Source organism: Alosa sapidissima, chromosome 12 (assembly GCF_018492685.1).
Source record: "Alosa sapidissima isolate fAloSap1 chromosome 12, fAloSap1.pri, whole genome shotgun sequence".
Taxonomy (NCBI): Eukaryota; Metazoa; Chordata; class Actinopteri; order Clupeiformes; family Clupeidae; genus Alosa; species Alosa sapidissima.
This window is the reverse complement of record NC_055968.1, coordinates 29,945,215-29,964,513: the sequence shown is the minus strand read 5'-3', so window position 1 is coordinate 29,964,513 and position 19,299 is coordinate 29,945,215. Positions and strand designations below refer to the sequence as shown.

General features: G+C 44.0%; 1 long non-coding RNA gene across 1 annotated transcript; it reads left to right on the top strand.

The window, feature by feature from the left end:
* Window positions 1-16,503: 16,503 nt before the first annotated feature.
* Window positions 16,504-17,354, top strand: LOC121724795. Its single transcript, XR_006035300.1, has 4 exons — window positions 16,504-16,546; window positions 16,899-16,964; window positions 17,069-17,142; window positions 17,245-17,354. It is a non-coding gene; the product is annotated as an uncharacterized LOC121724795 (long non-coding RNA).
* The last annotated feature ends 1,945 nt before the right edge of the window (window positions 17,355-19,299 follow it).

Here is a 19,299-nt window from a genome sequence, read left to right as displayed (position 1 = left end):
CCCCCTAAGGGACGGCCCCAGAAGTCCCCAAGAGTGACACCACGTCGGGAGGGCGGAGGGGAGCCGGTGGAGGGCTAGAATTCCTCCGAGCGGTCCGAGTGAACATCCTCATCCTCGGAGGGAGCTGGAGGGTCGTGGACAGAAGACGGGACAGGTACCGAGACAGGGTCAGGGTCAGGGTCAGGCACATGACAGGAAGCCGGGCGGGCAGGACGGTTAGGGACCCCTCTGGGGCGGCCCCTACGGATTGCAGGTTGATCAGGATGCAGACGGTGGAAGTCGGCGATGAGTGTCCGGTCCACAATCCGACTGGCTGGCACCCAGGTTCTCTCCTCAGGTCCATAGCCCTCCCAGTCGACGAGATACTGGAGGCCCCTACCTCGCCGTCTGGACCGAAGCAGGCGTCGAACGGTGTACACCAGCCCACCGTCAACGAGGCGAGGGGGAGGAGGAGGAAGCGGCACGGGGACCAGCGGGCTTTCATGCGTCGGCTTGACTTTCGAAACATGGAAAGTAGGGTGCACCCTCATGGAGGTTGGCAACTGGAGCCGGACTGCGGTTGGGCTGATGACCCTCTGGATAGGGAACGGGCCGAGGAATCGAGGTGCCAGTTTACGCGATTCCACCCGCAGTGGGAGGTCCTTGGCTGACAGCCACACCTTCTGGCCAACACGGTAGGCGGGTGCCGGCGATCTTCGGCGGTTAGCCCCAGTGGCATAGCTGACAGCTGACTTGAGTAGCGTGGCACGAGCTTGTGACCAGGTACGACGGCAACGGCGGGCATAGGCGAGGGCAGACGGGCAGGACACATCTCCTTCCTGGCTGGGGAACAGGGGGGGCTGGTAGCCATACACACACTGGAAAGGTGACATACCAGTGGCAGAGCAGGTGAGGGAGTTGTGAGCATACTCTATCCACATCAGTTGTTGTGCCCAAGCCTGGGGTTTGCGAGAAACCATGCACCGCAGCGCCTTCTCCAGCTCCTGGTTTGCCCGCTCGGATTGACCATTGGACTGGGGGTGGAACCCAGAGGTGAGACTCACTGTGGCCCCTAGAAGACGGCAGAACTCCTTCCAGAATGTAGAGGTAAATTGCGGGCCTCGGTCAGAGACAACATCCCTGGGCAGCCCGTGTAGACGGAAGACATGATCAAGAACAGCCTGGGCAGTCTCTCTGGCAGATGGCAGTTTAGGGAGGGGAATGAAGTGTGCCATCTTGCTAAACCGGTCAACCACAGTGAGAATGACAGTCATCCCACCTGATGGTGGGAGGCCAGTTACAAAGTCCAAGGAGACGTGGGACCAGGGTCGTGTGGGCACAGGCAAGGGCTGGAGTAAACCAGCGGGGGGCCGAGTGGAGGACTTGTTCTGATTGCAGGTGGGGCAGGCACGGACGAATTCTCGGACATCCCTTCTCAAAGACGACCACCAAAAGCGCTGGGCAAGGAGATGGCAGGTGCGGGCGGAGCCCGGGTGGCAGGCAAGGCGGGAGTTGTGTCCCCACTGTATGACCCGGGACCTCAAATTATCTGGGACGAAGAGACGACCGTCTGGGCATGCACTGGGACTGGGATGGTCACGGAGGGCCTCTTGAATTTCCTCCTCGATATCCCAGGTCAGGGCAGCTACGACGCAGGGATCGGGCAGAATTGATGCAGGTTCCTGGGAAGGGGCGTCATCCTTATGAAACTGACGGGAGAGAGCGTCCGGCTTGGTGTTCCGAGAACCTGGGCGGTATGACAGGGTGAAGTTGAATCTGGTGAAAAACAAGGCCCAGCGGGACTGTCTGGGGTTAAGACGTTTGGCATTGCGGATGTATTCGAGGTTTTTGTGATCGGTCCAGACCAGGAACGGAACTGTGGACCCCTCCAGCCAGTGACGCCACTCCTCCAGGGCAAGCTTGACAGCCAACAGCTCACGGTTTCCAACATCATAATTGCGCTCTGCAGGTGAAAGCCGGCGAGAGAAAAATGCACAGGGGTGCAACTTGTTGTCCTCCTCTGCCCGTTGAGAGAGTATGGCCCCGACTCCCACGTCTGAGGCATCCACCTCGACAACGAACTGCCGGTCTGAATCCGGCATCTGGAGGATGGGGGCAGTGGTGAACCGGGCCTTGAGGGTATGAAAGGCTGTGTTGGCCTCTGGGGTCCAGGAAAAGGGGTGTTTGATGCTGGTCAGAGCTGTGAGGGGAGCGGCGACGGAGCTGTAGTTCCGGATGAATTTCCGGTAGAAATTGGCAAAACCGAGGAATTGCTGCAGCTTCTTCCTATTCCCCGGAACTGGCCAGGAGGTAACTGCCGAGACCTTTGCGGGGTCCATCTGGATATTGCCTTCAGCGACGATGTATCCCAGGAATGACACAGTCTGAGCATGGAACTCGCATTTCTCCGCCTTGACATAGAGAGAGTTCTCCAGGAGCCGTCGAAGAACCAGCTGGACATGACGGGTGTGTTCGGACAGAGTTCTGGAGAAAATTAAGATGTCGTCCAGGTACACGAAGACGAATTTATTCAGCATGTCCCGCAGCACATCATTCACCAGCGCCTGGAATACCGCTGGGGCGTTGGTGAGGCCAAATGGCATTACCAGGTACTCATAATGGCCGGTGTGGGTGTTGAATGCTGTCTTCCACTCGTCACCCTCCCTTACTCGCACTAGGTGGTAAGCATTTCTAAGGTCCAGTTTGGTGAAAATAGTGGATCCCTGGAGCAATTCAAAAGCAGAGGTGAGTAAAGGCAGAGGGTACCGGTTCTTCACTGTGACATCATTCAGACCTCGATAATCAATGCAGGGGCGAAGAGAACCATCTTTCTTTCCCACAAAGAAGAACCCGGCACCAGCAGGAGAGGAAGACGGGCGGATGAGTCCAGCTGCCAGGGAGTCCCTGATGTAATCCTCCATAGTTTTTCTTTCAGGAGGGGATAGTGAGTAGAGGTGACCTTTGGGTGGAGCAGTCCCAGGGAGGAGATCAATGGCACAGTCGTACGGACGGTGTGGGGGCAGAGATGTGGCTTTGGTCTTGTTGAACACCTCTCGGAGGCCATGGTAACATTCAGGGACATTAGAAATGTCGTGGGCAATGCTGGGGGGTACTGAGCCGGGGGGCAGCGAGGCAGCACGCAAACAGGTCAGGTGGCAGGCATTTCCCCACTCTTTCACAGTTCCGGAGGCCCAATCGAGGTGAGGATTGTGGAGACGGAGCCAAGGGTAGCCCAGGATTAGGGGTTGGCCTGGAGAGCTGAGCAGGTGGAAGCGGATGGTCTCTCGGTGGTTTCCTGACACCATCATTGAGATGGGGGCTGTGATGCTGGTAACTGTGCCAATTGCGTGACCGTCCAGGGCCCGGGCTGGAACAGGAGTGGACAAGCGATGGCTTTCCAAGCCCAGCTGACGAGCAAGTCCTGTGTCAATAATGTTTGCTTCTGCGCCAGAGTCCACCAGGGCTGCCAGGGTGTGGGTGGAATCAGACAGGTGAAGACAGACTTGGATGAGGGGTTTACGGCTGATGGAGGGCTGAATGTTCATTGAGCTCATCCAGATTCCTCCTACATCTGGTGAGCTCCGGCTTTTGCTGGACAGGTGGCGACTCGATGACCATCACCACCACAGTACAGGCACAAGTTGGAGGTGATGCGTCGCTGGCGCTCTGCAGGGGTTAGGGAGGTGCGGCCGATCTCCATCGGTTCAGACTGGTCCGGCTGGCTAGATGGTGTGGCAGGTGCGGACAGAAGGGCAGTTGGGACACTCCGTGTGCTGGTGGATGGACTCTGGCGCCCTCTCTCATGACGGCAGGCCTGGATCCTGCGGTCGATGCGGACAGCCAGAGCAATGGCTTCATCAAGAGTGGGGGGTTGATCATGGGAAACCAGCTCGTCCTTTATGTAGTCCGCCAGGCTGTGGAGGAAAGCATCCACCAATGCTTCCATGTTCCAGGAGCTCCGACTTGCCACGGTTCGAAAGTCGATGGAGTAATCCGCAACAGTCCTTCTGCCTTGGCGAATACTCATCAGGATCCGAGATGCCTCGGCTGTTGTGGATTCCAAATCGAATACCTTGAGCATCTCCTCTGCGAATAGGTTGAAGGTTGCACATGCTGGGGTCTGGCGCTCGAACTCCGCCGTTCCCCAGAGTCGAGCTCGGCCCGTCAGGTGAGTGATCACGTAACCGACCCTCGCCCCTTCAGTGGCAAAAGTCCTGGGTTGCAGGGTAAACTGGACACGGCAGCTCGTCAGGAACGCCCGTACCTGGGTTGGGTCGCCGCTGAACCGCTCTGGATTGCCGATCCTGGGTTCTGGGGCTCCGGCAGCCACGGTAGCAGTGGACTGGGCAGGAGACTCGGGTGCTGGGCCGGTGAGCAGGCTGGCTGGGGCTGGGCCGGTGGGAGCAGGCAGAGGAGAAAGGTTGGTGAGAAGTTGAATGATCATTGCAAGTTGTTGCTGTTGCTGCTGGAACTGCTGACGCTGGCTCAAGCCGGCTTGAAGTAGGGAGGCAATGTCAGCAGTGTTGCGGTTTACCTCTCTCTCTGTCTCTTCCAGGCGTTGCATGGCGGTGGGTGGTTCTGGTTCGTCGGTTTCCATGCTGGTTCGACCGTGCGCTGGGTCCATGTTTGGTCAGATCGTACTGTCAGACACCAAACAGGACGAGGACCACAATTGCGTCACGTTCAAAAGTTTATTTAAGGGTTGGGGGTTTCAGGGGTTCCGGGGGGGGTACAGGAGTTCCAAGAGTCTGCGTGTGTGTGTTCCCCCAGTAGCCGAACAGCGAAGGCAGGAGCTGGATGATCCGGGAAGTCCTGGGGGAAACACACACACAACAGCAATTGAAACGAAGCAGCAGTACAGTCAAGGACTAGGCGGTATTCGTAGAAGAGGGACGGAAGGCAGGTCAAGATTACCGGGGCTGGAGAACACAGAAGTAGTCGAGCGGGTCCGGGATCACAGGCAAAGAGTCAGAGGCGTTTTCAATAAACAGGCAGGTAACTGGTGCTGGTTGCAGACGATCTGACAAGTGTGGACTGAAAAGCAAGGCTTTATATAGAGGGCATGATGAGTGGTGAATGCAGTGCAGCTGGTAGGTAACGAGGGTGAGGCAGAGCAGAGCAGGAACAGGTGGAGGTCATCAGGCTTCAATCAGCACGTGTTACCAGGCAGAGAGAGAGCTCATGACAGGGAGAGAGAAAGTATTAATGCCTGTTGATTGTAGCATCAGTGCTGTAAAATGATGCAACAGACATCCTTCAGGGCCCCACAGTGTGTTTGTGCATGTTACACAAATGCCTGTGAGCTTGTGTTGTACATGTAATAGAAGATGTATTTGGTTTTTGATATCTACCAGTGTGTACATTGTATATCACGTAGAACTCAAAACAACTGATGACACAGACAAACAAGTTACACACTGACCTCAGGTCACACGTCTCTTAGGACACAGAAACACACCATGTTGCATTAATGTACCACAACTCGTAACACACATGCTGAATAATTCTCAGTAGATGCATTGCTATACAGGCTACCAAGTGACATCTTTATCCTAAATGTCTTCAAAGTACAAAAAGGTCTGCACTGTTGTGCATTAATGCCTTTCATGTCAAGCTCTTTGAGATACCACTTCAAAACATACAATAAAGGAATGTTGTTGTTTACACTTTTTCCTTTATGTCTTTCATGGTGAGTCTTAACAGCAGATCCACATTTGATGTGATGCAATGTACAACATCATGGAGTGAGAGTACTTTGAGCACTTGTGGCAATGCTTCTTTATATCAATGTGGATATTTGATTTAGTATATTTAGTATTTTAGTATTTTTTTATCTTCTACTGTCTTTATCTATCTATCTAACTGTTATAAATGAGATGCAGCTGTCAGGAGAAGGTTAAGTAAGATGTCTAAACATGTCACAACGATACTCGTTTTTTTTTTTTTTTTCAGACCAAATCTGGGTTTGGTAAATTAATAAATGGAACAAATTCCAAGAATTACTAAAATTACATCAGTTTGTATCAGTAGACCAATTTAAGGGAAGAGGCGATATGGCTGTTATACAGTTCTCTTGCTTTTCTATTAGTATTCTTACTTTTATCTTTCTATTCCATTATTTTTTCCATTTTTGTTTGGCTTTGGTATCATATACTCTTTTATAGTTGTTTGTTATCTCCTTGTGGTTGTTGTATGATTGTAAACTTGTGGTATTGCTATATAATGCGGTTTATGCAAAAGGAGCATTGAGAGAAATTGCCAAGCTGAGCATGCTTTCTAATGCATCACATTGGGTTATTACATCTATCTAGCTATCTAGTATCTATCGAGTTTCATTTGTGAAACAATGAAATGTGTGTGTACATGTGTGTGTGTGTGTGTGTGTGTGTGTGTGTGTGTGTGTGTGTGTGTGTGTGTGAGTCTGCGTCTGCATGCGTGCGTGTGTTACGCACAAGGTGCGTAAATGAATGTTCCAACAGATTCATATTTTGGGTGTGATGATGTGTTCCTTCAGCCTTTCTATTTGACCAGCAATAATATTCCTTGTTGTAGGAAGTTCACATAAGATAAACATTTCTAGGATGTCAGTGTTTAATTTTGTCACCAGACTCAGTATCAACTTTGTTGTGTGTGTGTGTGTGTGTGTGTGTGTGTGTGTGTGTGTGTGTGTGTAAGTGGGCCATGTAGGTTCTTTTCATCCTCTGTCAGGTTTGCAGCTTAGCTGGTAAAAGGTAAAATTAATATTGCAATATAGCAAGTATGTAGCAATCTGTCAAACTCCAGACTGTAACATCTTGAGATAATGTTGTAAGAGGGTTCTGCAGACTCTCCAGGCAGGCCAGGTGAATTATGTGTGATTATGTGTGAATGTCATTATAAATGCTCCCTATGCCCCAATACAAATAATATGGTGAAATCTCCCCCCACATGTTATTTCACTCCTGGCTCATAAGCAAACCTGAATGGTTAGTACAAGCAGTGACAGTTTTGCACTGACATCCATGCAGTGCCTGCTGAATTTCAGGAGAAAGTGACTTGGTGAGGAATAATAGGAAATAAAGTGTATAAAAAAAAATAAAAATACAAACTTTCCCCTGTGATTGATCACATTCGTTGGACATGTGGGACAATAGAATTGTTCAGCACGTTGTGCTCCTTTGTGGTTGTGGCTGGTGTCTGAGCAGGGGAGACTGGCTTTGACCCGGTCACAGTCACACTTGAGGAGGCCAATGCTGACACTGCAGGTCAGTTCCTGTGAGACCTTTTATTTCCCACGACCACACGTCTATTCTTTTGAATTATGTAAGGACAACTCCTGTTTGAAACCCTTGAAAGCATAAAGCACTATACTAAATTACAATACAATATAATTCAAGAAAATTGATTAGAATAATTGCACAACATAATACACTAGGGCATTGTGTAAAAAGTGCTGTACTTGCAGTAAGATTAACACAAAATATTTCAAATTAAATTGTACTTACATCAAGGCTAACACATATTGATTTAAAGAAAGCATAACTATAACTTCCATTGTGTTAAGAGTAGGTGAAAAGGATATTATTGAGTGCATATTAAATAAACTACACATATGGACTTTCATTAACCCTGTGTATATTTATAGTGTGATTAAGTACATGCAACATTGCCAAAGAGAAACTTTTTAAGGACACTTCAGATATATGCTTCATATGTTCATCTACACTGTACACTGAGGTATAAACTTACGTCAAATTAATATTATTATGTTGTTTACAGAGAATAATGCACAAGACATCCATGAGCGTGAAGAGTTTTAAATGGATTAAGACCCAGTAGGTTAACCACTAACCATTATGTGATTCATCAAACCTTGTAATCATATACAGTGTAAACAAGGCATGGCTGTGAAAGCTGGGTCTTATTTGTGCTTTATAGCAAATAATAAATCTTCCACGTAGAGTTGTGTTTTATTATTTGCATGCACAACTTTTAACTATCGACTGCAAGTATCAATGGCTTCGATGAAATGTCATCAAACAATTCGAAAAAAATTGGTTGTGAGTCCATCAGAATTAAATAATTTTGAGAGAATTTGTCTATGAGTGTCTGTGGGTTTATTTGTGCTGATAAGACTAAGAGGCTGGCACTGGTAGATTAATACCAGTTCAATATTTGTAATGGAGGGATAGATTATGTTTGTGACTGCCTGTTCAGTCCACTATTTTGTGTCAAATACAATTGTTTAATGAGATGTTTGAAACTTTTTTTCTAAACATTTTTTTCATAATATCAGCCTGTGCCTCAGTCTCGACCTTCTGTGCCTTGCACACCATGTATCCTATTCACCTTACATCATGCTGGACAGGCTACTGTAGGCCTTACAGAACATAGATCCCAAAGACACATACGCTGCCCAAGATGACATCATTCCCTTCATCTTAGCAGATCTCACAAAAACCTATTTACCTATTTACCTATTTTAAACATATATACATTGAGGAACATTACTGTATGCTGCAAGCTCCAAAGTCAACCACACAACTAGTTAGCTTTTATGATTTTTATCTACTTCCATGATTATTAATGTGTTAATGTAAAATGGAATTCTTCTGTAGTTTAATTATTGATAGCTTTGTCAGATGTGTAAACCATATGAGGGTGTGTGTGGAACTATGCAGCTTCAATAGTATATTTGACTTACCTGGTAGAAACATGATATATCATTTGAAAATAAAGACATCACGGATGTCTATTTATTGTCCTTGAGCCATGCAACCTTCTTTTCATTTCAACAGACATGTTTACTAAGATGGCATACACCTTGTCCAAAATGCCTATAAAATATGGTGTTGCTTCTCACTGTCATCAGTTTCCAGAAGCTGTAATTTAGTCTCTTATCAGTAGGTGAGTACTAGCTTCTGTATACTTCTCTCAAACCTTTAACTTTTGCAGGTGTGTGCTGAGCTCTTGATGTGTGTGTATGTTTTTTTTAGATCAACCCAACATACCAATGGGGATTCTGCCAATTCTCTCGATCCTTTATGCTCTGTTTGGTGAGAAATATGGGGGTACATTTGTGTCACATTGATTCACCAAATATGTGGTATTTCTGGTATTCCATAATGTGCTATTCTTCTTCTTCAGTCTGTGTATATAATATAACAAACTGTATACAGATATGACCAAGGCACTGTGTGCTACCAATCATTGCTAATAGTCTAATATTGTAACTAGATGTACCGCATAGCGGTACAAAATATGACCGCCGCTCAGTCCTGTACATCCGTTCCGCGAAAATAAATCACACTTCAATTTGTCTCCATATTTTACTCCATCCCCCACTCTTGAAACTTTTGTGTATGCTTGTTTGGCATGCCTGAGTGTGTGTGTGCGGCTGCACAGAAAGTAGCCTACTGGTGCTGAAAAGGTGAATAGATTGTAGAATAGCCAAAGAAGATGTAGCATTGTTATAAAACCTTTAAAATCTCTAAACAATCACAAGTAGGGCAGTTCATCACAGTTCATCCATTGCAACTGGATTGATGAAAGGTCACTTACACCTGTAGGCTACATTGTATTTGGGAAAAGCAAAAGGTATCAGCATAATGTTATTTATTTATTTATTTATTTATTTTTTATGTATTTATAAACAAAAACATCTCTGTCAGTTCCATGCCGTTTTCAACAGCTATCAAAAACAAAGGTCATTTTTGGATGGATGGATTTTTTGTGAATGTTTCTTCTTCTACATAAGATTTGTGTCATCTTTAGTTCATGTAATACTTTATTGTCAATGCACAAATTAAGTAACAGTAGTCTGAAACGTTATTGTTAATGCACAAATTAAGTAACAGTAGCCTAGTCTGAAACGAAATGCTGTTTTACATCTAACCAGTGGTGCAAATAACTGACATGTCCAAATGGGCCTTGATGAAATGCGTCGCTAGACTGTTCATACACATTTTAACGGGCCAAAGTTGAAGAGCTTTTGTCCGTTATTGTTCGTGCAAATATAGGCTGATTCATGTTCCCTTGCATTGTTTAACTGAGGTCCATGGCTAGTCTGGCTTTCATCAGACCAAGCTCAATGGTCCCCGGGGACGAAATGAAATTTTCCGTAAAAGTCTAGTGGGGCTACATACCCACCAAATTTCATGTACCCCGGTGGTTCGGTGTCCCGGGTATCAATGACCAAAAATTCAGGGAGTAGATGACAATTCTTGAATTGTGTGCATGTGTGCGTGTACAAATTTATGTTTATGTGTGTGGGTGTGTGTGTGTGTGTGTGTGTATGTGCGTGCTTGTGTGTTTGCCTGCGTATGTGTGTTTGTGCATGTGCATGCATGCGTACATATGTCTACTGTGTGAGTATGTGTCATACGTATGATTACTGTAAATGTATGTGTGTGCGTGTGTATCTGTTTATGCACATGTGTGCACATGGAATGGGTTAACATGACCCCTGGAGGCAAACATACGGAAAAAATTGGTCATCCTAGGCCCTACAGTTCTCAAGATATTCACAGAGAACTGTGTCTGCCCTACCCTCCTTTCGGGGGGTCCAGTCCAGCGGGGGGGGGCTACAGATCAAAACGAAGAATGACGGTTCCATGCTATCCATGTGGGGGTACATGCCCACCAAGTTTTGTGTACCCCGGTCTTTCAGTGTCCCGGGAATCCTTGTTGGTGTACGTCACTAAATGTACACATAAATTATTTTATTGTAAGGCCCCCCATGAACGAAAGTACACAAAACTTGGCATGCATTCGGAGGGTGATAATGATCCTACACTTTTAATTTCGTGCAGTTTTGACCTTGTCAGCGAGAGATATTGTGATGAAAACACCTAATTTTTTGCTTTTTAATTTTTAACTAGGTGGCGCTATACATGAAATAAGTGGTAATGGGATGGGTTGACATGCCCCCTTAAGACCAACATACATAAAAAAGGTGGACCTCCTAGGCCCTACGGTTCTCGAGATATTCACAGAAAACTGTCTCCGGCCACCTACAGGCCAGTTGGTGTATAGTAACATAAATTAATTTATTGTGTGGCCCCCCATGAACGGAATTCCACAAAACTTGGCGTGCATACAGAGGGTGTCATAATGATCCTACACTTCCAATTTCGTGCAGTTTTGACTATGTTAGGTCACAGATACCTTCAATTACAACACCTCATTTTTACTTTTTTGTGTTTAACTAGGTGGCGCTATACATGAAATGAGTGGTTATGGAATGGGTTGACATGGCCCCTTGAGATCAACATACAAAAAAAAAATGGTCCTCCTAAACCCTACATGTGGGGTTACATGCCCACCAAGTTTTGTGTACCCCGGTCTTTCAGTGTCCCGGGAATCATTGACGGAAATTTGGGCATTTGTTTTCATCACAATATCTCTGGCTGACATGGTCAAAACTGCATGACACCCTCCGAATTCATGCCAAGTTTTGTGAACTTTCGTTCATGGGGGGCCTTACAATAAAATAATTTATGTGTACATTTAGTGACCGTACACCAACAAGGATTCCCGGGACACTGAAAGACCGGGGTACACGAAACTTGGTGGGCATGTAACCCCACATGGATAGCATGGAACCATCGTTTTTCGTTTTGATCTGTAGCCCCCCCGCTGTACTGGACCCCCCGAAAGGAGGGTAGGGCAGACACAGTTTTCTGTGAATATCTTGAGAACCGTAGGGCCTAGGATGACCATTTTTTTCCGTATGTTTGCCTCCAGGGGTCATGTTAACCTATTCCATGTGCACACATGTGCATAAACAGATACACACGCACACACATACATTCACAGTAATCATACGTATGACACATACTCACACAGTAGACATATGCACGCATGCATGCACATGTACAAACACACATACGCAGGCAAACACACAAGCACGCACACACACACACACACCCACACACATAAACATAAACGTGTACACGCACACATGCACACAATTCAAGAATTTCTCAGAATTATGAACAGGCAAGATGGGGGTGGGGTTGTATAAAATGAATTTTACATGTGAAATCTATGAACTAATCATGTTTTGGTACTTGTTGTCTAGCAGATACCAGTGAGAATTGAGTGTGGATAATGCAATTTAGTGAGACAGTTAGAATCATATAGGCCTTTCAGCGTGATTTATTTCTGTGGAAAAAATGTGCTGGACTGGGCGGCGGTCATATTTTGTACCGCTCTGCGGTACATCTAGTTAAACAAAGCATTGCTGATTTTTAGAGGTTTCATGTAAAGGATTGAGAACTTCCTCGTCTGTGCGCTGATCCATGCGCTGTAGCATGATGTTGCGAGGTATAAAATCAGCCAAATGTTTTGCCCAGTTCATTAAATCAGTATTAGTTTGTGCAGTTTGTCGTAACACATTGCACATACCGTGTACAACAGGGTATTAAACTGACTTGGCAATGAAATAAGTACATGTCTTGCTTAATATAAAAATCTGAAGCATTTTGTCATAAATGGACCAGGGCCTGAACAAGCCTAACCAATCAACACTTCCTCCTGCTCCTCAGATTGCATTACACACAACACAGAGCAGTAGCATGGAAGAGAATGACCGTCACAGAATAACCAAAGCAGCCTTGACCCACACACAGCCAGCCGGATGTTAAGGAAGCGGCTTGATGGAGTACCGCTTTCCTCTGGCAAACCCCACGGGCTTTGGAGAATAATAGAGCAGCATCAGAGGCGGCAGAAGTCGGAAGTTGGAGATGTTGTTGCTTTAGTTTGAGGATGTCCATGTATGAATCTTGAATTTCCCCTTGAGGATCAATAAAGTATCTATCTATCTATCTATCTCTCTATCTATGGTCCTGCATAATGCTTGCACACTTCTTATTCTGTATCTTTTGAAAGAAAATCTTTGAACATATTTTAAGTATATATACTATATATGATCCCTGGAGGGAAATTTTATGTGATCAATCTTTCATTTCAATCACTTCCTTATCCCACTTTTTTGCAAGGACAATCATCATTTCTCAAGCTAACACTGACATTTCTTACAGTTACTGTTACAGAAAATGTGTAATATATGCGTGGAGGCTATCCTATGAGCCTCCACGTGGATGGCAATGTATTCTTCAACGCGTAGCAATAGATCCATTGTCCAAACAATTGCTCCAGTCCCAGTTTTGATATACCTGTAGGCCTAAATGAAACCCGGTGCTGCTGGTGATATCGAACAGTGCTGTATTTCTGTACATTAGTGCTGTAGTGTGTTGCCATTTTGTTGGCTATGGCTAAAGTAAGAGCCGCCATCCGCACCTTATACACATTTCTATTCACGTGACTAACACCCAATGCACTACACCCCCAAGTGGCTAAAATAAGTAAAAACCCAATAAACCCACAAATAATAAAGGTCAATTCAGTCAATCTTCCCTAAATAAACAATGGTTGTCAATGATGATGAAGTCACGTGTAAAACAAGGCTGTAATCATGATATACCTTAAGCCTTTCTATTTCACCATGGGATAATATTCCTTGTTGTAGGAAGGTCATATGTCACACAAGATAGACATTTCTCTGATGTCAGTGTTTAATTTTGTCACCAGACTTGGTATCAACTTTGTGCTTTGTGTGTGTGTGTGTGTGTGTGTGTGTGTCTGTGTATGTGCTTGCATACAGTACTTGTGTTTTATTACCTAAATTAGCTAAGTAGTTTATTTTCATCCTCAGGTCAGTCAGGTTCGCACACAGGTCAACTTTAAAACAAAATGGGACTGGTGCTCTTTTGAATGCCATTAAATGCTCCCTGTGCTCCAATGCAATTGAAATAAATGTGAAGTTTGAAACCATGTCCATTTGAATGGCTACAAGCTGTGGCTGTTTTGCACTGATATCCATACAGTGCCAGCTGAATCTGAGGAGAAAGTGACTGATGGTCTTGGTGAGGAATAGTAAGAAATAAATACAAACTTGATTTCCCCTGTGATTGCTAATATTCGTTGGACATGTGGGACAGTAGAATTGTTCAGCACGTTGTGTTCCTTTGTGGTTGTGGCTGGTGTCTGGCTTTGACCCGGCCACAGTCACACTTGAGGAGGCCAATGCTGACACTGCAGGTCAGTTCCTGCGAGACCTTTTATTTCCCAACCCCCCATGTTTATTCTTGTGAATTATTATGCTTTATCTTGACTCAGACTCAACTTTGTTATTTGTGTATGTGTGTGTGTGTGTGTGTGTGTGTGTGTGTGTGTGTGTGTGTGTGTGTGTGTGTGTTTGTGTGTGTGTGTGTGTGTGTGTGTGTGTAAATGAGCCACTGCAGACTCTCCAGGCAGGCCAGGTGAATTATGTGTGATTATGTGTGAATGTCATTATAAATGCTCCCTATGCCCCAATACAATTGAAACTAGATGTACCGCAGAGCAGTACAAAATATGACCGCTGCCCAGTCCAGCATATTTTTTCCACAAAAGTAAATCACGCTTGTCAAATTGTGTTCATTTCCTACTTTGTTCCTTTTTTTGTGTTTGTAATTGAGTATGTGCAGAGTGTGTGGTTGTTTTTGTGTACATGTGTGCTTCTGTGTGTGTTTATTGAGTGTGTGTGCCTGCATGTAAGTTAGTTTTTTTGTGTGTGTGTTTGTGTGTGTGTGTGTGTGTGTATGTAGGTGTGTTTGTGTTTATGTGTTTGTGTTTATGTGTTTGTGTGCGTGTTTGTGCGTGTTGTGTGTGTGCATGTATGTGTGTGCATGTCTAGTGTGTGTCTATGTGTCTTTGTGTGTGTGTTTTTATGTATGTGTGTTTTTATGTGTGTATGTGTATGTGTGTGTGTCTTTATGTATGTGTACGTAAATAAAGCACATCAGGGAACCACCTACTCTTTGCGATAAGTGCCATGGGATCTTTAACAACCGTGATGAGTCAGGACCTCAATTTAACGTCTCATCCAAAGGACAACATCTCCTGCAGTACAGTGTCCCTGTCCAAAAAAATTGGTTGCGAGTCCATCAGAATTAAATAATTTTGAGATAATGTGTCTATGAGTGTCTGTGGGTTTATTTGTGCTGATAAGACTAAGAGACTGGCACTGGTAGGAGATTAATACCAGTTCAATATTTGTAATGGAGGGATAGATTATGTTTGTGACTGCCTGTTCAGTCCACTATTTTGTGTCAAACACAAAAAAATCACTCAACTTTTCTTCAAAATATCAGCCTGTGCCTCAGTCTCGACCTTCTGTGCCTTGCACACCATGTATCCTATTCACCTTACATCATGCTGGACAGGCTACTGTAGGCCTTACAGAGCAAAGATCCCAAAGACACATACGCTGCCCAAGATAACATAATGAAGAGCACGTCTCGGAACTGATGTATTTTTTGCCCTTCATCTTAGCAGATCTCACAAAACCCTCCACCTATTTTAAACATATATACATTGAGGAAATTACTGTACGCTGCAAGCTCCAAAGTCAACCACACTTTTATGTTTTACTTCCATGATTATTGATGTGTTAATGTAAAAATGTAAAATGGAATTCTTCTGTAGTTTAATTATTGAAAGCTTTGCTAGGTGTAAACCATATGAGTGTGTGTGTGGGGGGGGGGGGGAATGCAGCTTCAATAGTAGACTTGACTTACCTGAAAACATGATATATCATTTGAAAATATAGACATCACGGATGTCCTTATTTGTGATTGTCCTTGAGCCAACCTTCTCTTCATTTCATGTTTACCAAGATGGCATACACCTTGTCCAAAATGCCTATAAAATATGCGGTTGCTTCTCACTGTCATCAGTTTCCAGAAGCTGTAAGTCAGTCTCTTATCAGTAGGTGAGTACTAGCTTCTGTATACTTCTCTCAAACCTTTAACTTTTGCAGGTGTGTCTCTTGATGTGTGTGTATGTTTTGTTTTTAGATCAACCCAACATACCAATGGGGATTCTGCCAATTCTCACCTGTGAGCTAAACCAATTCTGTATGTTTATATAACAAACTGTATACAGGTATAACCAAGACACTGTGTGCTACCAATCACTGCAAATAGTCATATATTGTACTTATATCACTGACAATCACAAGTTAATAGCATGCAGCCAAGTACAACAGACCTACTGTTAGCATCACGCTATCATTAGCCTATCACTGTTACTCTCTCTCTCTCTCTCTCGCTCCCATAGATGTGGTAGTAGTAAGAGGTCCCAACTCCACCTAGCACTCCTGGTAGGTCATTTTAACCACACTGTATGTACAGGCACGTGCTCTTGAATGACTCAAATGCAATGACTATCATGATTATTAACACACATATGATTTCTAGTTAGCTGTAGGCTGATTTGGGTGCATTCTGTGATCTCTCACTGTTTGGTCTTTGCCCATTTAGAATTGTCACATGAGATGGATGCCACTCTTGCTGATTCCTTGGACAAAAGTGAGGATGTTACTAGTCAAGTCAAGTCAGATACAGGTGAGACCTTCAGAAACTGGAGGTTGTAGTGACAAAATGTGTACTGTCATTATTCTGTGTTACTGTATGTTTATTATGTAATCCAGGTCTGACCAGGAAGTTACTGAAGATCTTGCTGAGGATGACACTCCAGGTGAGTTCTTGTCTATCCTTGACAACATTACCAAGGCTCCATCTTGTGATCCAGTTTGTCTTTCTCCCTGTTGTCATGGACTTCGTCTTTGGAAGTCAAGTGTTATCAAGTACTTGAAGCGATTCACATTTTATAAAGGCTATGTGTTAATAAAATAGGGAAACAAATCATTTCACTTCACTCACTGTATTAAGTGATAATAAAATAGGGAACAAATCATTTCACTTCACTCACTGTATTAAGTGATAATAAAATAGGGAACAAATCATTTCACTTCACTCACTGTATTAAGTGATCTAGTAAATGTGTGGAGGATAATGCAGTTGTCTGTCTCTGTCTCTAATGTGGCTCTTGAGGTTGTTTTTTAAAGAAGCCCTTGGGTGAGGCAAGTAGTAGTGGATCAGACATGACCGAGTCTTCTGGTGAGTTGCCCTGATAGTGCTGAAGCCATTTTTCTGTCCCAAACTACATTTACACATTGTACTTACACATACATTGTTTTGTATATACATCTGTGTGGTGCCAGCTGATTCCAAGGCTCCCATTGTGAAGAGGGTTGTGGTTGGGCATGTGTCCCCAATGCACTACTGGCCTTGGCAGGTAAGTGACATACAATATACAGGACTGCAGTGTCTGCAGTATTCTCTCTTCAGTCTTCCCATAGGACAGACAGATCTTGTAAGATCACTCTCTTTTTCTCAGGTCTCTCTCCAGTACAAGTCTGGCAGTAGTTACCACCACACCTGTGGAGGCGTTCTGATCAAGAGGAACTGGGTGCTGACTGCTGCTCACTGTGTGGACTCTAGGTACAGTATATCAGTCACAGCAGAGATTCTGAACTGGGCAAAGGGCTCCTTCGTTTGACTTATACTCTGCATGATCCCCAAACATTATTATGACCGCCGCTAGCGAAGTGGTCATATAGGGATTGTCAAAGTTTTTTTTTTTTCCCCGTCATCTACTTCCTGAATTTTTGGTCAACGATACCCGGGACACTGAACTGAAAGGAAAGCGCGAATGAAGTAGCCACTTCTAAATGGGACCCACTACACAGTAGCTTAAGGTGTGTTGCTAAAGCAGCCATAATGAAATGAAGGGGTCATTGGATACTTCACACACACGTGCTTTTTAAATTCACAGACGACAACTACCAAGCTGTAATCAAAGCACATCGATTCCCCTCTCACACCCTGCACGCACTTAAAACAAAATAAACAGGCGTCTCAGTCTCACGCATGTATAGGCAAAACTGTATCAGACCGGTGTAACGTTGGTAAATCTTCCATTGCACAGAATGACTCAATGCTAATTTAAATTAAATGAATGAATTTAAATTAAAAATACTTTGCAATTGCTATGGTTTTCATGTATTAAATTTTTCAATGAACGGTTAGTTAACTATACATCATTAAAAATGGGTGTTGAAACTGTAGGCTACCTAATTGAAAAATATAGAATACTTATGGATTATTGATTAATAATATACTTTAGTCTACAAGCTAAGGAAATGTCATGTGGAAAATCACTTATTTTCAGTACCTAATTTTTGTTAGATTTTGTGTGAGCAAAAAGTCTCTCAACTGTAATCAGTTTACCCTGTAGTTGCAGTAAAATAAAGTATGCTTATGAGTTTACTAATATAAAAAATATTAGTAAAAAATAATATTAAAATAGTACACTTACAAGTATACCACATTTATACTAGTAAACTTACTACTTAAAGTAAACTTGGGAATTATACTAGGCCGTATACTTCAACTGCACTTTAGTTTACTTATGTTTTTTTTGATCGCTTAAGCAAATTTTTTGTAACTATGGCTTTTTTTTGCAAAACTCTACACACAAACCTTTCACCCAATCAGCAAAACATTGTAGTTCTCTTGCAAAAGCTAACACACCTTGCTTAACTTTCGGAAAAATTGTGTTTTCGTATCAAACAGTAAACACAAGCCATCACAATAGTAAGCACACAATGTGCCAACTACATACTGATGGTATGAATAAAAAACACATCTGGCTTTTGTTTTCTCTGTGCACAAGGTAGACTATGTCAGTTTGAGGTCATACTTTTGTCATAGTTCTGTAAACATACAGGGGACCAAACTTCAAGTATTAGTGTTTATTTACACACATCAAAACAAACACAAGTGTGTTTTTCCAAGTCAAAACACAAACTAGCATTTCACTGAGACAAAACCATTTAGTCTACATCGGGTCGTCTCTCTCAAAATTTCGTCTACATCACATGCGATGTCCTAGTTCAAGGCACCGGGGAAAATATATTCTGGAATGCCGTATCCAGGCCTGACATGACAATATCCCCACATGTAGACTGATTGTTTTGCCTGTAAAAATGTCTTTCTCTTCTTACCCTTCCTCTTCCCCCTCCCCATCCTCCTCTTGCTCCTCCTTGTCCTCTTCCTCTAACTTTACCTCCTTGTCCTTATCATTCTCTCCCTCTCACTTCTTCACCTCTGCATCCTCTTCCTCCTCTTCTTCTTCCTACTTCTTCACCTCCATGTCCTATTCTTCAGCCTACTCTAATTCTTACCTTTCTCACTCTTCCTGCTCCCTCTATTGTACCCATTGTACATTACCTGTGGCTTAGTGCTTAGGCTGATTGCAAAGTGAACTAATTATCTAAAACAGTTTTCACATGAGTTGTGTTTACAGTTCTGCAAAAAGAGTGCTGTGTAGTGAGTTGTGCCTACAGTTGTGCAAAGTGTGTGTTACAAAATTGCAAACTGAGTGCAAAGC